Raw genomic sequence first — 17,453 nt, 5'->3', positions numbered from 1 at the left:
ACTGATAATGGCATAAGGAAAGGAATGAGAGGCGTGCTGCGTGGCTACTTCATTATGATTATTCATTACGGTGGATCACCTCGTTTTATGTGGCAATTAGAGAAGACTGGGGAGGGATTTAGTGGCCAAAAATGTGGAGTTATTTTAAATCTGCAAATAGAGGCATGTGCTAAGGCTATGATGGTATATTGCCAATCAGCAATTCACCATGGTTCTGTGGTACTTTGTAATAATAAAAAGTTCCACAGTACTGAGCTGGCATTATTAGAGCAATGGATTATTAGGGGACATGGAATCTCCCAACATTCCCACCTACCCATTTCATTGTCAGTGTATCTTTATTGATCATTGAAACTGTTCAGTGGTCAGGATCAAAAGATTCCACAGTGTAGGCCCATAAAGGTGAACACACCACAGCTCACCAAGGCCTTGGTAGAATTCCTAGTTTTATTAGCTGCCCAGAGTAGGGGAGAAAATAGAAAGTTGCTGAGTACTATGTTAGTCCACAAATGGGGTTAGCAGACTTCGAGTGGCTGGTGAACAAAAGTTCTACATAATGATACCTCTTGTAGGTGCATACTAGCCTAACTGTAAGGTAGAAGAATGAAATAAACACAACTATTGGAATATAACAGAACTACATTCACTAGCAATGAATAGTGACTAAACAAACAACATTTGAGAAAACATATTAACCACCCCCTGTGGTACTTAATTTTAGAAACTCTTTATAGAGAGGTCCATTTTCTCACTCCTCAATGACTTTTAAAACAATCAATCAGTTGGTCAGTCATCAGGTAGAGACTTCTTTCCTCAGAAACAAGCCTCTGCAAAAGCATTAGGGCAACTGAATTTTGGGTCAACTTGTAAGGGTTTCTGCAACATTGCTTTGTATATTACCTTGAATATAAATGTGGAATGGCATTTTTAAAAAAATAAATAAGATATTGAGAGCAATTCAATGTCACACTATTTTGATTGTTTCATCAGCACAAATATTTCAGCTTGTTGGCAGAACTATATCCCCTCCCCTCAACCTCCATGCTGTTCCGGGGGTTATTCTGACATACACACCCCTAACCAGTTTGAGGGACATCGGGGGAAGAGAGGTGAGGAAAGTCCCATTGCACCAGCAGGACTCATTTCACTAGTTTCCTCTAGCAGCTCAACTGTTTAGTTCAACCCAGGTCTTTAAAACTGTTTACAATATGCAATGACTTTCAGAAATCTCGCCTGTTAAGAGTAGAAATCACTATCTCTGTCACAAATGTTTGGACAGCTGTCCATTGTCTGTATAAATTAGAAAACTGTAACAACGACTTTCTCTGAAGAATAACATTTAATAGAACAATGTTCTGAAAACAGCAATGAATGAACCTGTCGTGTTTGGCCAGTAATACATTTTTATTGAACTATTTGGAACCAAAAAGGGGGAAGTTAATCCTAGGTCTTTGGTCATTTTACAGTAACTAAAAGGCAGGGGTGGCCATTTGGACTGGATCCTGTAGTCCCCAGTGGCCCAGCCCATCTTAATTTTAATCAAGTTGAGGTACATACTGAGCTTCTCCTCAGTTTACTCATACTGTGCTGCAAGATGGCAGACCAGTGGCAGTGGTCGAGGATACACTGAGGTGGGTGTCACAGTGTCCCATTCAATTTAGTGGACCAGCCTTGAGTGTTTATTTGGTTCCGACATATTCTAATCCTGATTTGGTAACGTTGGTGGCCATTCCAAAATTTCTACACAATATTGACTTTGCCTCAGGGCCATAGAAAATGTGCAAAAACAAGCAATCTATTGAGTATTTTATTCTCTCTGTGTGTGTGTGTGTCTGTCTCTCTCTCACTCTCTCTTACACACACCTTATCCACAAATCTTTTTCCCCCATGAAAAAAATCCTAGTCCAGTTATTTCTTTCTAGATAGGGCTGTCACAACTCAATGCTAGACAGCAGTTAAAAGCAAAAGAATTCCAAGGGGAAATCCCATAGGAGAAACAGAATTTTCTCTCAACCTCAGCACAGCAGGATTTGTAGTATGGTAGCAATAGTTTCTCCATCAAATTTCCAAATTGTAGCCCTACTCTTTTCCATTTTCATCTATACTAATGAGTGGGGGGAAGTGTCCATCCATTTGGATGAAGTGCAGAACAAGAACAAAAAAATCAGGAAAATGGCTAGGGGGGAAATGCTAAATCACATGATGGGAAGGATGAATTTATTTTTGCCTAGGGATGAAAAATAGCTTCTGCAGATAAATTAGTATGTTCTGCAGTTGAGAAGCTTTACTTAGCAGACATGAAGTTTCTCCCCTTTCAGAAGAAAGGTCAAAGAAAGCCTAGAAGAATGGAGCCCAGATGATCATTTTGGATATTGATTTATGTCGCACTTACTAAGACACATGTACCATAATGTCTGAAGAGACTCAGTAGCTAGAGACTCCTTTTACATTTGAGATGCTGGAGGCAGACACAAGAAAAATGATACCTACATACCAAGTAAGTTCCATCTCCAAAAGGCAAACACTAGCATGAAACTAGCTAAAAGAGTGTAATGAGATAATGAAACACTTTGCTTTCACAGTCACTTGCTGCCTGGACATATTTATTTAATCCTGGAGCCGGCCATTGAATTCACTAAAGCTAGAAATATACTGAAGACCAGTGAAATGTAGTGATAGAGCAGGACCTGCGTTCCAGTCACTGTCCAGCTATGATGCAGGTTACTTTTATATATTATTATGTAGCTGAACATATTTGAATAGAGGACGGTGTCACTGAGAGCAGATAATGCCAATAGATAAAGTGTGTGAGCATAAGAAAAGATAATAGAAATCAACTGGAACAGAGAGGAATCAGATGGATTTTTTTCACATTGGCAAATATGTGCATAAAAAATTCAAAGTAGCTCAGCGGTAATATAAACACACAGAGAGAACAAAGCAATCAGTGACACTGACTAACAAATTCTTAGCATTCTTTTGGGGCAGCCTATGCAATGAAGGCCCTGTTACTAGTGATAAATATTTTTTTGCCAATTATTTTTTATTGATTTTTCAAATTATTAAAAATCGTTACCAAATTAATACAATTTAATATAATTTTCCAAAACTGGTTTCCCACTCTCCTTACATATATGTCCAAGATAGACTCCCATTGCTGCATTAGTTTTTAATTAGTCTCTAGTTGACATAGAATCATAGAGTTCGAAGGGTCTAGTCCAAATGGCGATCCAACCTCTGCTTAAAAACCTCCAAGGAAGGAGAGTCCACAAACTCCTAAGGGAGACTGTTCCACTGCTAAACAACTCTTAATGTCAGAATTTTTTTTCTGAAGGTTTAGTCGGAATCTCCTTTCTTGCAACTTGAAGCCATTGGTTCGCGTCCGACTCTCCAGAGCAGGGAAAACAAGCTTGTTCCCTCTTTCATGTGACAGCCTTTAAGATACTTGTAAATGGTTATAATATCTCCTCTAAGTCTCCTCTTTTCCATGCTAAACATACAGTACCCGGCTCCTTCAAGGCTTAGTTTCCAGATTCATGATCATCTTTGTTGCCCTCCTCTGCACACGTTCCAGCTTGTCAACATCCTTCTTAAATTGTGGTGCCCAGAATTGGACACAGTATCACTGGTGTGGTCTGACCAAGGCAGAATAGAGTGGTCCTATTACTTCCCTTTACCTGGAGACTATACTTCTGTTGATGAAGCCTAGAATAGCATTCGCTTTTTTGCTGCTGCATCACACTGTTGACTCGTGTTAAGCTTGTAGTCCACCAAGACCCCTAGATCCTTTCCACATGTACTGCCAATAAGTCAAGTGTCCCCCATCCTATATCTGTGCATCTGGTTCTTCCTGCCTAAGTGCAGAATCTTACAGTTATCCCTATTGAAATTCATTATTGTTAGTTTGGGTCCAGTTCTCCAATCTGTTAAGGTCATTTTGAATTCTGATTCTATCTTCTGCGGCATTAGTTACCCCTCCCAGTTTGGTGTCATCTGCAAATTTGATGAGCATCCCCTCAATTCCTTCATCCAAGTAGTTTATGAAGACGTTGACCAACAAGTGGCCCAGACAACATACTGTGGCATCCCACTTGTCACTTTTTCCCAAGATGATGAGGAACCACTAATGAATACTCTTTGCCTCAGTCAACCAGCTACAAATCCACCTAACAGTTACCTCATTCAACCCAGGTTCCTTGCAATAATATCATGGGGGACTTTGTCAAAAGCTTTACTGAAATCAAGATACGCTATGTCCAAAGCATCCCCTTGATCCACCAAATCTCTATTTTTATTTTTAAAAATCCTTAGTAAATTGAAAATTACAGAATATGCAGAATTGGCTAGTTTGACTTGTAAAACTAGAGATAAAAAGGAGATTGACTTTAAGGAGAATTGGAAAATGTTTTTAGATTTAAAAACTCAGTGTAAACATGTTAAGACACAAATAGGATTTGACTGAGAATAGCAGTGGAAAGGTCAGTGGAAGTTTTTTGTTTTTGTGTTTTTTTGTAGAAGCAAAGGCATGGAGTAACTAAAATATGCAGCACAAATCCAAACTTTGGGGAAACCGTGGTGGAGGCGGAAGTGCGAGGTTGAATGATTGATTGTAAAACCTGAAATGTTGTTAGATTATTGTGTGTGTGTGTGTGTGTGTGTGTACAAACAAACAAACAAACAAAAAACCAGTAAAAAGTTATCAGGATTTTCTCTCTCTCTGGATTCTATCTGCATTATTTAAGTGACTTTTCTAACAGAGTATTCATATAGCCAGAAGTCATTGTTCTCATTTATGTCAGAAGCAGGCCAGTGGTGTTTTTGGTTTTGTTTGTTTGTTTGAAAAAAGGAGGAAAGATTAAACATTTTTAGCTGAACATTTTAAATGAGACCCACAGGTGTTTAAAACTGTGCAGCATATCATTAGTGGCATTATCAGATACCCAGGGTTGGTTGTGTTTCTCTGTTGCAAATATACTAGTGGCAATTCTAGGGCTGTTGCAGTGAAACATGTGTACTGGCTAAACATGATGGGTTTTGGCATAAAGGATCTTAAAAACACAATGAAATCTGCTAGCATCTCTTGTGTTGGCTCAGAGTTGATTTTGCCAAAGAGATTTAGACGTTTCCATCCTGTCACCCCCCACTCTGGCAACTGAGTTAATTTGGCAATGGAGATTCTCAATACAAGTGTTGAATATCGCTGATAATGAAAGCTTACTTAGTCCACTGAGTGCACACACTTCCTCTCTCTTTCCCCCCTTTTGCATATCCTCTGTTGTTGGGTGTATGTTTTTTAACACAGATGCTGTATACAAGAAAGTTTAATGATGCTGCCTTGTCAGAGAACTGGGTCACCATATTGCTGCTGATTAGCAAGCTGTTTCTGAAGCAACCTTTGCTTATGCATTTTTTGAAAGTTACTTTCATACTGTCATAACTTCTGGAGGGCACAGATGTTCCCTTCCAATTACTCTTAAGGAGATTTTAAATCTGAACTGCTTTGGTTGACAACTGCACTGTGACGATGCATACTGAAATCAATCCGCAAATTAGCTACCTTTTTTGTTCAGAATGGCAAAGAAAGTTTCTCTCAGTTGTATATAGAAACAATGAATGATATCCAACAACCATCAAGAGGTGCCAGGACTTACATGGTCACTTTTTCTTGCTAAAGCTGTTTCAATGAATGCCAAGGGCAGACAGGCATGATAGATACTAATAAGACTATGGAAGATTTTGTTTACCAAATCCTAATTTGATTGCACTCTACATTAGTCAACTCAGATGAAATGCAGCTTCATATACTACATTATGCTCTTAGGAAGGCATATCAAAACACAAACTACATGTACTGTATGCCTATGCAACACAAAGGGTGCAAACATATGACATACAATTATTTTTCAGTAGTCATTTTCAAATGTGGACCACATTTTATAGATACACTCTGAACATTTATAGAACTAATACATGCATGCGTGTCCTCTGATTCCCTATTCTAGTATACTTCAACTTATTTTACAACTGGAATGGGAGTTTATTTATCACATCTGCATCCTGATGTTTATATGAGTTCAGAGTGGCATGAACATCACAACAAACTTGTTTAAGGTTGAAAGATGCTGTTACTCACTAGGCCTGTGTTATTAGTTGTTTAATCACCAGGATTACTAGGTAGCCTTGTGCAGCGAGGCTTACCTTTTTGATGAGGAAATGATACTCAGCTATTTCTCTCATCATAACATGCTGTGCAGCTTCACCTTAACCCCACATGCCCAAACCAGTCAACAAGCTTCATAATAATACCCCCTTGTTCAACTCTGACTTTCTAGCCAGCACACACACAGTGGTTGCTCATTCTTCCAGTGTCAGCAATTCCCAAGTGACCTCTCTAACTAATAAAAAGGCATTTTTTAAATAAAAAAAATTATCTTCATCCATGCTTTCACAAAGTATTTCTCATTAAGTAGGTCAGATAAATGGACTGAGGCACCATTAGTGGGTGGTTCCCTAGGCTGGATGGATGGGAAATTGCCTGCTCTTGATGGGGTTACATTCCCTCTGAAGCAGCAGGTATGTAGCTTGGGAGTATGCCTAGAACCATTGCTGTCGCTTGAGGCTCAGGTGGCCTCAGTGGCAAGGAGTGCTTTCCATCAGGGCTAATTCAAAGTGCTGGTTTTGACCTGTTAGTCCTTAAATGTCTCGGGGCCAGAATACCTCAATGCCTCTCCTCATATGAACAATCCCGGACCTGAATTCATAATCTGAGAGCCTTCTCCATGTGCCTCCTCCATGAGAGGTCCAAAGGGCTGCAACACAATAATGGGCTTTTTCTTTGGTGGCTCTACATTTGTGGAATGCTCTTCCCAGAGAGGCTCACATTGGGTGTAAATTTGATAGATTTAGCTTTAAACACAAGCTGAATAAAATTTCTCCCCCAGCCCTACTTTGGAGTAAGTACCACTTAATGCTGTGGGCCCTACTTCCAAGTAGACATGTATTTGTAAGATTCTCATCCTTTTGCTGGTACAGATGTGTGATGTTTGAGTTAGAACAGCATTTAAGGTAATCACCACTTTCCTATAACGACTTCCAAAATGTGTATTTTGGGTTGCATGGTTCTTACTAGCCACATGTAGATGAGCAATATGGCCATTTAGGAAATTAAAACTGTACTAATGAAAATGCAAGTCTTGCTTCTGCCTAAATATTCTTGAACAATAAAGAAAATTCCATTAAGGAAATTAGAAAGGACTTTCCTTTATTGCCTCTTTTTGTAAAATCAGATCAAGCAGTATTCCCACATATGCTATTTGGTACATTAATTTGCTGCTTCAAACAGTGTGCAACCAATTGCTAAAAGTTACACAACATTGCATTATTTTAAATGGACTACCTACATTGCCCTAAAGATATTCTCCAAGATAACGTATCTGCTTCAGATACACTATTGATGGCATACATTTTCTAAAATGAAGTTCTAAAAGTTGACTGTACAGTGGCAGTGCAAATGGCATCATGGTGTGTTTAGAAGAATTGTTTAATTCTTCAGCTTACCAGGACAAAGCAGCTGAGAGATCCCAAAATAAAGAACAAATCAAAGTAGCTATACTTTATTTTTATGAATATTGTTATGAATAGAAGCAGGTGGTGATATTTGTGTGCACAGTTACTTAATAAACAAGATGGTAACATTTACTTCATTACAGTTACCTTAATTTCTTTTTAAAATGTTAGCACTATATGGTTCCTCTCAGTGTGAATGATCTGCCACTCTAAGAGGATACGGAAGAGATTCAGTTCCTCTCATATCCAAACCGAAGCCAAATTCCCTATAACACTCCTATCCAGTTAAGATTCAGCAAGCTAGGCTCTGAGGACTATATTTGCAATCTTCAGTTAAGACTGCAACCTCTTCCATGTGGAGTCTCTCAGGTCTTTTGCTTCCACCCTGGTCCAGCCAGGGCCATCTTTTCTATTTGGTTTAGTGGGTCCTGCGCCAGGGCGCCTGCCCAGCAGCGGGCGGCCAAGCCTACAGCTAGCGGTGCTTAGCTGCCGCTTGGCCACTCACTGTAGGCTTGGGAGTCACAGCAGCTGCATGACGAACAGCTGCCCCACTTCCGCTCACGGGAAAAAGGGGCGGCAACGTGCGTGCTGGCTGGCTGGGCTCTGCTCAGCTCCCTGCAATACAGCGGTACCTTGGGTTACAGACACTTCAGGTTACAGACACTTCAGGTTACAGACTCCGCTAACCCAGAAATAGTACCTCGGGTTAAGAACTTTGCTTCAGGATGAGAACAGAAATCGTGCTCCAGCAGCGCAGCAGCAGCAGCAGGAGGAGGCCCCATTAGCTAAAGTGGTGCTTCAGGTTAAGAACAGTTTCAGGTTAAGAACGGACCTCCAAAACGAATTAAGTTCTCAACCTGAGGTACCACTGTATACCAGAAGAAGCCCTGGCTGGAGGCGATCTGGCGTTTGCTCCAGCTCCTGCTTCCTTTGCTGTGGGATCTACTTCCTCCTGCCAGTTCCCCAAGGGAGCAGCTACTCTTGCAAACTGTCCTGTCAGGTGGATCATGCAACCAGTATGTCTCCATCCTTGGCGTTCATTCGCCAGACCTTGCTGCCTGGCTGCAGCGGCTTTGGAGGGCAAAACCAAACTTACAGTGGTGCCTCACAAGACGAAATTAATCCGTTCCGTGAGGCTCTTCGTATAGCGGTTTTTTCGTCTTGCAAAGCAAGCCCATTGACAGCGGATTAGCGCTATTAGCGGCTTAGCGGCTTTTAGCGGCTTATCAGCTTAGCGGATCAGCTGATAAGCGGCTTAGCAGCTTAGGAAAAGGGGGGGAAGGGAAAAAACCCCGCAGGAACTTGCAAGATATTTCCGTCTTGCGAAGCAAGCCCATAGGGAAATTCGTTTTGCGAAGCACCTCCAAAACGGAAAACCCTTTCGTCTAGCGGGTTTTCTGTCTTGCGAGGCATTCGTCTTGCGGGGCACCACTGTACTTGAGATTGCTCCTTTCTTCTTTTTAGTCCGTGTGCTCATCCCCTGCCCAAATTGTGTGTGTGTGTGTGTGTGTGTGTGTGTGTTTTCCCCTGCATTACTGGTTTGGGTTCTAATGAGCTGCCTGCCTCTTTAAGAAGCTTCCACTCTGCTGCCAAGGCTTTGGATTTTTGCGGGCTCTCTTCTCTTTCCCCCTGTTGCCTGCTTTCAGTTTTTCCATCTCCATTTACAGAGCTTGGAAAATATCTGCTCCTTTAAGGAGTCGGCATTGATACCTCCCCCCCCCCCGCCGCTCTTACTGAGCGGGTGTGTGAAATGGGGCAAATCTCCGCCCTCTGTGTGTGTGTGTTATCTCTCCCCTCCCGCCTTTTTTTTTTTTCATTGGGAAGTTCTAGGACTGGTGGGAAAGGAAGTATGTAAGGCAGCCCCCAGACTTTTCCTGGTGAAAATAATATGGATGCATGTCCAATGAAAAGGACATTCAGAAGCAGCTAATGTTCCCTGGACTTTTAGGGCAATACATGGTGCTTTTGTTTGACACATTAAAATCTGGTTGCTCCCAAAAACTTGTCTTTCTGTCTCTGCACCACAACACTGCTTTGGAGTGACTTCTTTCTGATTGGTGGTTAAAATGACGGTTGATGCTGGTGCTTAAGGATGATGAAAGCTGCTTAACAAAAGAAGTTTTTTTTTTAAAAAAATGAATAAATAAATAAAATAAATTCTTGGAAAAGATTATTTAAAAAATAATTTAAATAAGAAATAATTTAAAAAAGAAAAATTCCTTTAAATGAATCAAGTCGTTAATTTTTTTTTTCTTTCTAAAAAAGTCCTTAAAAGAATCCTTTCAAAAATTGTCCAGTAGCACCTTAGAGACTAACTAAGTTTGTTATGGGTATGAGCTTTCGTGTGCATGCACACTTCTTCAGATATCTGATATCAGATATCTGGAATTTTTTGGAAGATTTTTTAAAATAATCTTTTTCAAGTTTTTTTTTATTTCGACTATGGCAGACCAACACGACAACCTACCTGTTGTTGTTTTTAAAGTAATAATCCTTAAAGCCATGTTTCAGTACAGTATTAGCTATGATCCAACAGGATAAACTAGAATGTCCATGAACTGATATAACAACAACAACAGCAACAATTTTATTATTTGCCATCCAGAGTGGCTGGGGAAACACAGTCAGATGGGGGGGTATAAATAATAAATTTTATTATTATTATTATTATTATTATTATTATTAGTACCCCGTCCATCTGATTGGATTGCCCCAGCCACTCTGGGAGTTTACCTGCTTCTGATACATTGACTCCTTCATATAAAGGGAGAAACATCACTAACAGTACCATCTTTGAATTGATTTGTAGTGATTGCCCCATTCCCTAAAGAAGTGGATGTTCTGCTGGTAAGATGGAGCGTGATCACTCTCAGCTTTTCACTTTCCTGCCACTACAGGTAAGTTACTGGTCTCTTGTAGAAAAAGGAAAGAGAGAAGCTTGGGCTACAGAGAAAGCAGAGGTAGGCACGAGATTGGAGTCAGCCAGGCCCTATTTGACTCAGCCTAAGTCATTAGGAGGGGTGTTAGGGGATGGGTAGTACCTCTGGTGGGGGACATGCCATCCTACTTCTGGAGGAGTTTGCCCATGTTTGGTCCCCAACCTGCACTCATATTGTAGGAGCCACAGGTGAGAGCTATCAGCATGTGACAGAGGTCATACCCAGGAATGGCTTTGAGTAGCCAGCTAAACCAGCTGAGAGTAGTTGATGAGTCTCAAACTCTCAGTAAGTTAGGGACTTACCCTGCATATGAAAACAGGCTCTGGTGGATTAAGTGGACAAGACCTATAGTATGTTCGACATTCAAGAAGACGGTTTCTGAAAATTCTGTAGAGGGAGATGGGCAGATATGGCTCATCAGCCTGAGAAGGTAGCTCATCTAGGAGAAGGAAAACTCTGATCCTAAATCTTCACTGCCTTGCAGGATATCTTCAAGAAAAGAAAAGGTTAAGGAGTATACTATACACATATCCAGAGTTAAGGCCCTAAGGTGGTTAGATGGCGCCTTGTATGCCTCCTTCCTGCAACTCCTGCAGCCAAGCTGGTGCCAAACATGTTGCTCTGCTTTCCTTTGGACCACATCAGCAAGGCCAAGATTGTCATCTTGGCAGCCCAGGACCTCTGTGCACACTGCCTAGGGTTGCTCACCAGTGAGGTCACTTCAGTGCTGCAAATGCAGTGGTTTGACTTCATCCCCGGAGGCACACTCCATTGCCTCTCGAGACAGATGCCAACAACTCATCAGGAATCAACTTTTGTGAACATAACTTTTTGATGTCTCACAACATCCCTAAATAGAGAGGTTAAACAATGAATGAAGCCTACTTTTGAAAGACTTTATAATCTTGCGTGGAGGATTGGTTGATTTGTCCTATGTGCACAGAGAGGTTTGATTGCTACATTAGTGAGGTCAGGAAGAAGGGTGTTTAATCCGCCCCCCCCCCTTTAAACAGGCTAATTGGTAGGAGACCATCTGCCACATCCTGAAGCATAGCTGCTTGAGTCCTCTGGAGAGATCATACTAAACCTTCTCCATTCGCTGTAAAAACATTTATTGCCTTAATATCTAATCTGATCTCAGTGTGTAGCACTCATTTTCAATTGAAGTCTTTTATTGATTACTATTTGACTTATTTATTTGCCTTTAATTAAAGTCATAGCACAATGGTTCACAACAGGATAAATTCATTGATCTATCTAACAGTGACATCCATGAAGTGGTAAAACTGACATTAAAATAACTGTGGCCCAGGAATGCCTGGCCAAATTAGTAACCACCACAGTTAGTATCTGCCAGATATTTGACAGGTGATCATTCCACAAAACAGGCCATACCACCAAGAAGGCCCTCTTTAATATGGTCATGTGATGCATTTCCACACAGCACAGAATGACCAGGAGGGCCACCTCTGAGTATCAGTGTGGTCAGGCTGAGCAATATGGGGGAAGGCATTGCCTCAGATAGCCTGGTTGCATGTTGTTTATAAATCAACATCAACACCTTAAACTTGGACTTGGTAGCAAATTGGCAGCCAGTGCAATTTCTTTAGCATATGTTCTATGTGTATGCTGTGAGGTGCTAAACTCAGCAACCTAGAAGCCACATTTTGCACCAGCTTCAGCTTTTGAACCAAGTTGAGGGACAGCATCACATAGGGAGCATTGTAAAAATCCAGTCTTGATGTTACCAAGTCAGCATTAATAAGCTATTGGACCTTCCAATGATCCCAAGCATACCTCAAATTCCAGCAAGGCTTGGTTGCAGAAGTCCTGGAAAGTTCTACAGTGGCCACCACAGTCACCTGACTTGAACCCCATAGAAAATCTCTGGTGGGATTTGAAGGTGGTTGCACCATGCAAACTCAAGAATATTGCTGAACTGGAGGCCATTGCTCATGAGCAACGGGCTACGATTCTTCAGAAATGGGGCCAAGAGTTGCTGTCTGGTTTGCATCTCGTTTGCAGCAGGTCATAGCAGCAAAAGGCTGCTCTACTAAGTACTAAAGATGCTTGCCATGAAGGGGTTGAATAGTAGTGAGACTGGAGAAGCCAGTATAAATTGCAATTTGAGCTGAATTTGGGGAAAACACTTGAAGCATCCATCGTGTTGAGCTATTTCAATTGCTTTTGTTTGATTTGCTCATTGTAAACATCTGATAGTCTAAATTTTGATAATAAACCTGATTTATAATGGGGGCTGAATAATTTTGATTGCAACTGCATATGTGTCACAGCATGATGGAAGGCAAGAACATACAGGGTCACTTTTCCACTGCAAGGGAGATGAGGGAAAGATGCATTTGTCACCTTTCCAACAACCCTGTAAGGTAATACAAAGGAGCACTTGCTCTTAACTCCAACATTCACTGACTAGAGGAACACAAGTGTAAGTTAGGGAACTTTCCTCAATTTGGGCACAATCCACCATTAGCGTGGAAAGGAAAACTCCACATTCACTGTCTGTTAACAGTGACATGTGACCAAAGACACAGACCATCAGCTACAAAGTCATTTGAAATAACATTGGATCAAACAGCAACTGCATCACTAATAATGATAGGCGCTGGAAGACCCTAAAAATGAAACGTGAGATGAACCTGATGATTTTGCAATACATATATATATATAAAAGGTAAAGGTAAAGGATCCCTGGACTCCAGTCAAACGACTCCAGTCAAAGGCGACTATGGGGTTGTGGCACTCATCTTGCTTTCAAACTGGCGTTTGTCCACAGACAGCTTTCCAGGTCATGTGTCCAGCATGACTAAACTGCTTCTGGCGCAATGGGACACTGTGACAGAAGCCAGAGCGCATGGGAACACCGTTTACCTTCCCACCACTGTGGCACCTATTTATCTACTTGCACTGGTATGCTTTCAAACTGCTAGGTTGGCAGAAACTGGGACAGAGCTTACTCCGTTGCAAGGATTTGAACTGCTGACCTTCCGATCAGCAAGCCCAAGAGGCTCAGTGGTTTAGGCCACAGCGCCAACTGTGTCCCTATACATGTAATACATGTAGGTCCCGCTTTGTAGGTATAATACATTCCTGGTTTCTGCCCAAAATGGCTGCTACCAGCCAGCAAAACACAAATAAATAAGCAAGTGGGCAAACTCTGGCTTTTCAGATTTCTGAATTAGCTGTTAGTGTTGTGAGGTTTGGGTATAATTCTTGGTGTTTGGATAACTGAAATTTCTGATAATGACCATTCCAGCAGTGGGACCTGCATGTACTGACATTTGAGATGTTGAAACCCACCTTTTAAATGCTAAAATCCACAGCTGACCTTTGTCTTGGTGACAAATTTCAATCAATGAATCTATTGTTCATCATAAATTTCAAATGCTGTGTTGCAGATTTGAAAACATTTTTTTTGTATAAGCTCAGTATAGTTTTAATCCTGGGTGCAACAAAAATATAAAGAGATGAATTCCAGTCTAGTTCACATTTCTTATAAAAGTTAAGATCTAATAGCTATAGCTAGCAAGTACTGAAAACCAGAGTATGATTTGACTTTTTGCTAATAAGCATGTGCCTTGGGATAATATTAATGTTAAACATGCTGAAATGTTTGCATGTGTTCGAAAGGTCAAAACGTTGGAAAGTTATTTTGTTTGGGGGCTCAGATTGACACTTCGAGCAATCAGTGCTGTTTTGCTCTCTGTGTTGTTTAACAAATCTCCTGAGCCTTCCGTTTCTTAAATCAAAAAGTGCCAGAGGGGGGAAACCTCCATAAATGCGCTTTGGAAAAAAGAGTGTGCTAATTTCTTGCTTGCCTATCTCACATTTGCTGCACTAAATTCATATGAAACACCAATTAATCAGCTTTGGGGGGTTTTTAGTATTATGCGCATTTGACTTATTCTGATTTGACTTCAGGAGTGCATGAGCCACCATAACCTCTATGTCTTCTCCTTTTGCTTGAAATAATCCACCCTTTCTTTTAATCTCATCATTACTTTCCAATTGTTTTGCAACCAGTAAATGCTAGGAGAGTTCATGAAGCACCTTATTAGGTTTTGTGACCTCTGGATAAGGAGTTGTGATTCAGGCAGCCAATCATTTATGCACTTTGTCTTTTGGAATAAAACCCTGGTACCCATTGAGTGAGTTTATGTTGAAGTAAGGGTAGCAAAAACGCAGCTAAGAAGCTCAAATAATATATATGACTGATAACCTCATTTGGAAATTAGACCAGTGTCTGGACTTTAACATTCAAAAACTTTACTTGCAGCAACTTATAGATGAATTAAAACACAATATTTACAGTCACATGCTTCTCCAAGCATGGGCTTACAGTTCTTCTAATTTCCAAACAACTGTATTTTTCTCTCTTTCTAGAACTCAGCATGCAGCCTTCTGTATCTCACTTAGGCCATGTCTTGCAGGTCCTATGAGAGATTTCCACTTTTACCTTCTTCTGCAGCTTTGCTTTCTTTTTTTCAAGCAGAGAAGTAGCACTCAAACACTATTCAATTTAGCAGTATTCACAGTGGACTCTAAAACACGGTAATCTTGCTTAACATAAAATGGAATCTCTCCTTCACGAGATACCTCCCATGTGACCAACATTAGCCAATCACATGACAATTCAGTTACCAACCAATCAAATTTAAACACATAGTAATGAACAGTGCTTTTTTTCTGGGGCAATGCAGGGGTACGTATACCCCAAAACATTTTGTGAATCTAAGTTTGGCCTCATTGAGGGGCAGTATTTCAATATGAGTAGGGAAATGAGACTACCCCTAAACATTTTTTTTAACAAAAAAAGCACTGGTAATGCATACAAGCACTTACAATTTCAGTGAATTAAATTACTATACTTAATAATTTAGGACTCAGGTGTTTCACATAACCCCCCGAGTTTGGGTCTAAAACTCTAATACTAATAAGAAAGTAAAACCTACACAAATCTGGAGTTCCTAAGACAACCTTGTAAGCCTCATTCCAGCAACTCTTGCAGCCAAGCTGGTGACAAACATTTTTCTCTGCTTTCAGTGAAGCTAAGAGTGCGGCATTGTCATCTGGATAGCCCAGGATCTTCATACACAAAGCCCAGGCTTGCACCCTGGGGAGGTCATTTCAGTGCGGCAAAAACAGTGGTTTGACTTTACCCCCACAGGGACACTCCATAGTCTCTTGGAACAGATGGATGCCAACAACAAACTGCTATATAATATGAAGACCTGAGCTCAATACTGGAAAAATCAAAGAACCAAGAGAAACCGAAATTGACAATCACTCATCCTTTGTTGTCACCAATGCACCCAATGCAAGAGGTGTTGCACATGTAGCTTTGAATGGCAAAAGGAATCACTACCTCCACTATCAAGATGAATATATAATATCACATGTTGTACCTGTCAGTTGCTATAACGCTCAGCCTTTGGTTAATAAAAATGTTAAGTCCTTTTGCTATTAGGATATGGCTTTTGAAATATTGGAAGGAGACTCATTTTGCATTCTAATTTTTCAACCTGCCTGCTTGAAGAAAATGCCACATCCACATTACAAAGTGCGTAGGCACCAAAGGTCAAATTTACAATTCATATTCTGACACAGTAAGTTTAATTAAAAGATAATAAAAGGCAATCATTTATTGATAGTTTTAACATTAATGAATGACTTTGACCTCAGGCATAGCTGCTGTTCCCTAGTTAAGGCAAAATATGACTGCTTGTCATTACAAGATTTTTATTAGTATTAATGGTTTTAACTTTCCTCCCATGTATATGTCACAATATGTCAACAGTTCATTGAAAAAAACTATTGATGTGTTTCCAGTTTGTAAACAACCCTAAAACCCTGTCTTTACAGATTCCTTGTGTTATACCCCAAACAACGTTTCACAGATGAAAATACATGCACTCTTGTATCACCCTTATCTTCATACTAAGGAGATGTGCCTGAACACCACATGCACCTAAGAACATAAGCAGAAACTGCTGGATCAGGTCCATCTGGTCCAGTATCCTGTTCTCACAGTGGCCAACTAAATGCACTTGCAGAATTCCAAAACCTGAACTTTTCTGTTCTCTCATTTATTGTACAATACATTTAAAATCAGATGGGAATTTGCTGTTTAAGTCACTGATTGAGAGTACAACAAAGTCAAACAAAAATAATTGTCCTGGAATAAGTTGTTGTTGTTTAGTTGTTTAGTCGTGTCTGACTCTTCGTGACCCCCTGGACCAGAGCATGCCAGGCACTCCTGTCTTCAACTTGAAGTGCCAAATGCAATATATTTACTATGAAATCCTTGTTTGGGTTCATTGTTGGGCTCAAGCTACACGTAGTTTAAACCACATCAGTTGAAGTGTAATTATTACATTATGCTTCTTGTTTAAAACAGAAATAGCATACCAGCCACCTTCCAGGATATTTTTTTTAAAAAAATAATATTTATTAAAATTTTAAAGGTTACAGAAAGAAAAAGTAAAAATACCACATTAAACAAAAACAAAACAACACATCACAATATGAAAAAACAGAAAAATAAAATCCATTAAACAGAAACAAAAATGCAAAAAAATACAGCAAATCTTCTCATTACTTATCTTTCATTAGCTTATTTCCTTGACCTCCTCACACCTCCCTTTTTTGTATTCTAAATCAATTATCCATTTCAGCAAATCCTTTCCCTCTTTTAAAATTTTAGTCCTGTAATTTATCTTAATATAATGTAACTTTACTTTTCCTCCTTTCACCAATTAACAGTCAATTATTCCTAAATCCTTTATATCATTCCTGCTAAAATCATATAATATTATTCCAACATCCTTCTAACAGTTATTAATTTTACAATGTTTCTGTAAATAGTATTTAAATTTCTTCCAATCTTCCTCCACCGACTCTTCTCCCTGGTCTCGGAATCTGCCCAGCCAC

At 40.1% G+C, this 17,453-nt stretch overlaps 1 long non-coding RNA gene across 1 annotated transcript in view; it reads right to left on the bottom strand.

The window, feature by feature from the left end:
- The window catches only part of LOC307214482, a 29,970-nt gene extending 17,537 nt beyond the window's left edge, over positions 1–12,433 (bottom strand). The window contains exons 1-2 of the long non-coding RNA XR_013838143.1: positions 12,303–12,433; positions 10,808–10,994 (exon numbers count right to left, since the gene is read on the bottom strand). This is a non-coding gene — a long non-coding RNA (uncharacterized lncRNA). The remainder of the gene's footprint in view (positions 1–10,807; positions 10,995–12,302) is intronic.
- Between the last annotated feature and the right edge of the window lie 5,020 nt (positions 12,434–17,453).

The sequence above is a fragment of the Podarcis cretensis genome (assembly GCF_951804945.1).
Source record: "Podarcis cretensis genome assembly, chromosome: 4".
NCBI lineage: Eukaryota > Metazoa > Chordata > Lepidosauria > Squamata > Lacertidae > Podarcis > Podarcis cretensis.
Note: the sequence above shows the minus strand (reverse complement) of the source record. Positions and strands in the feature narration are given on the sequence as shown.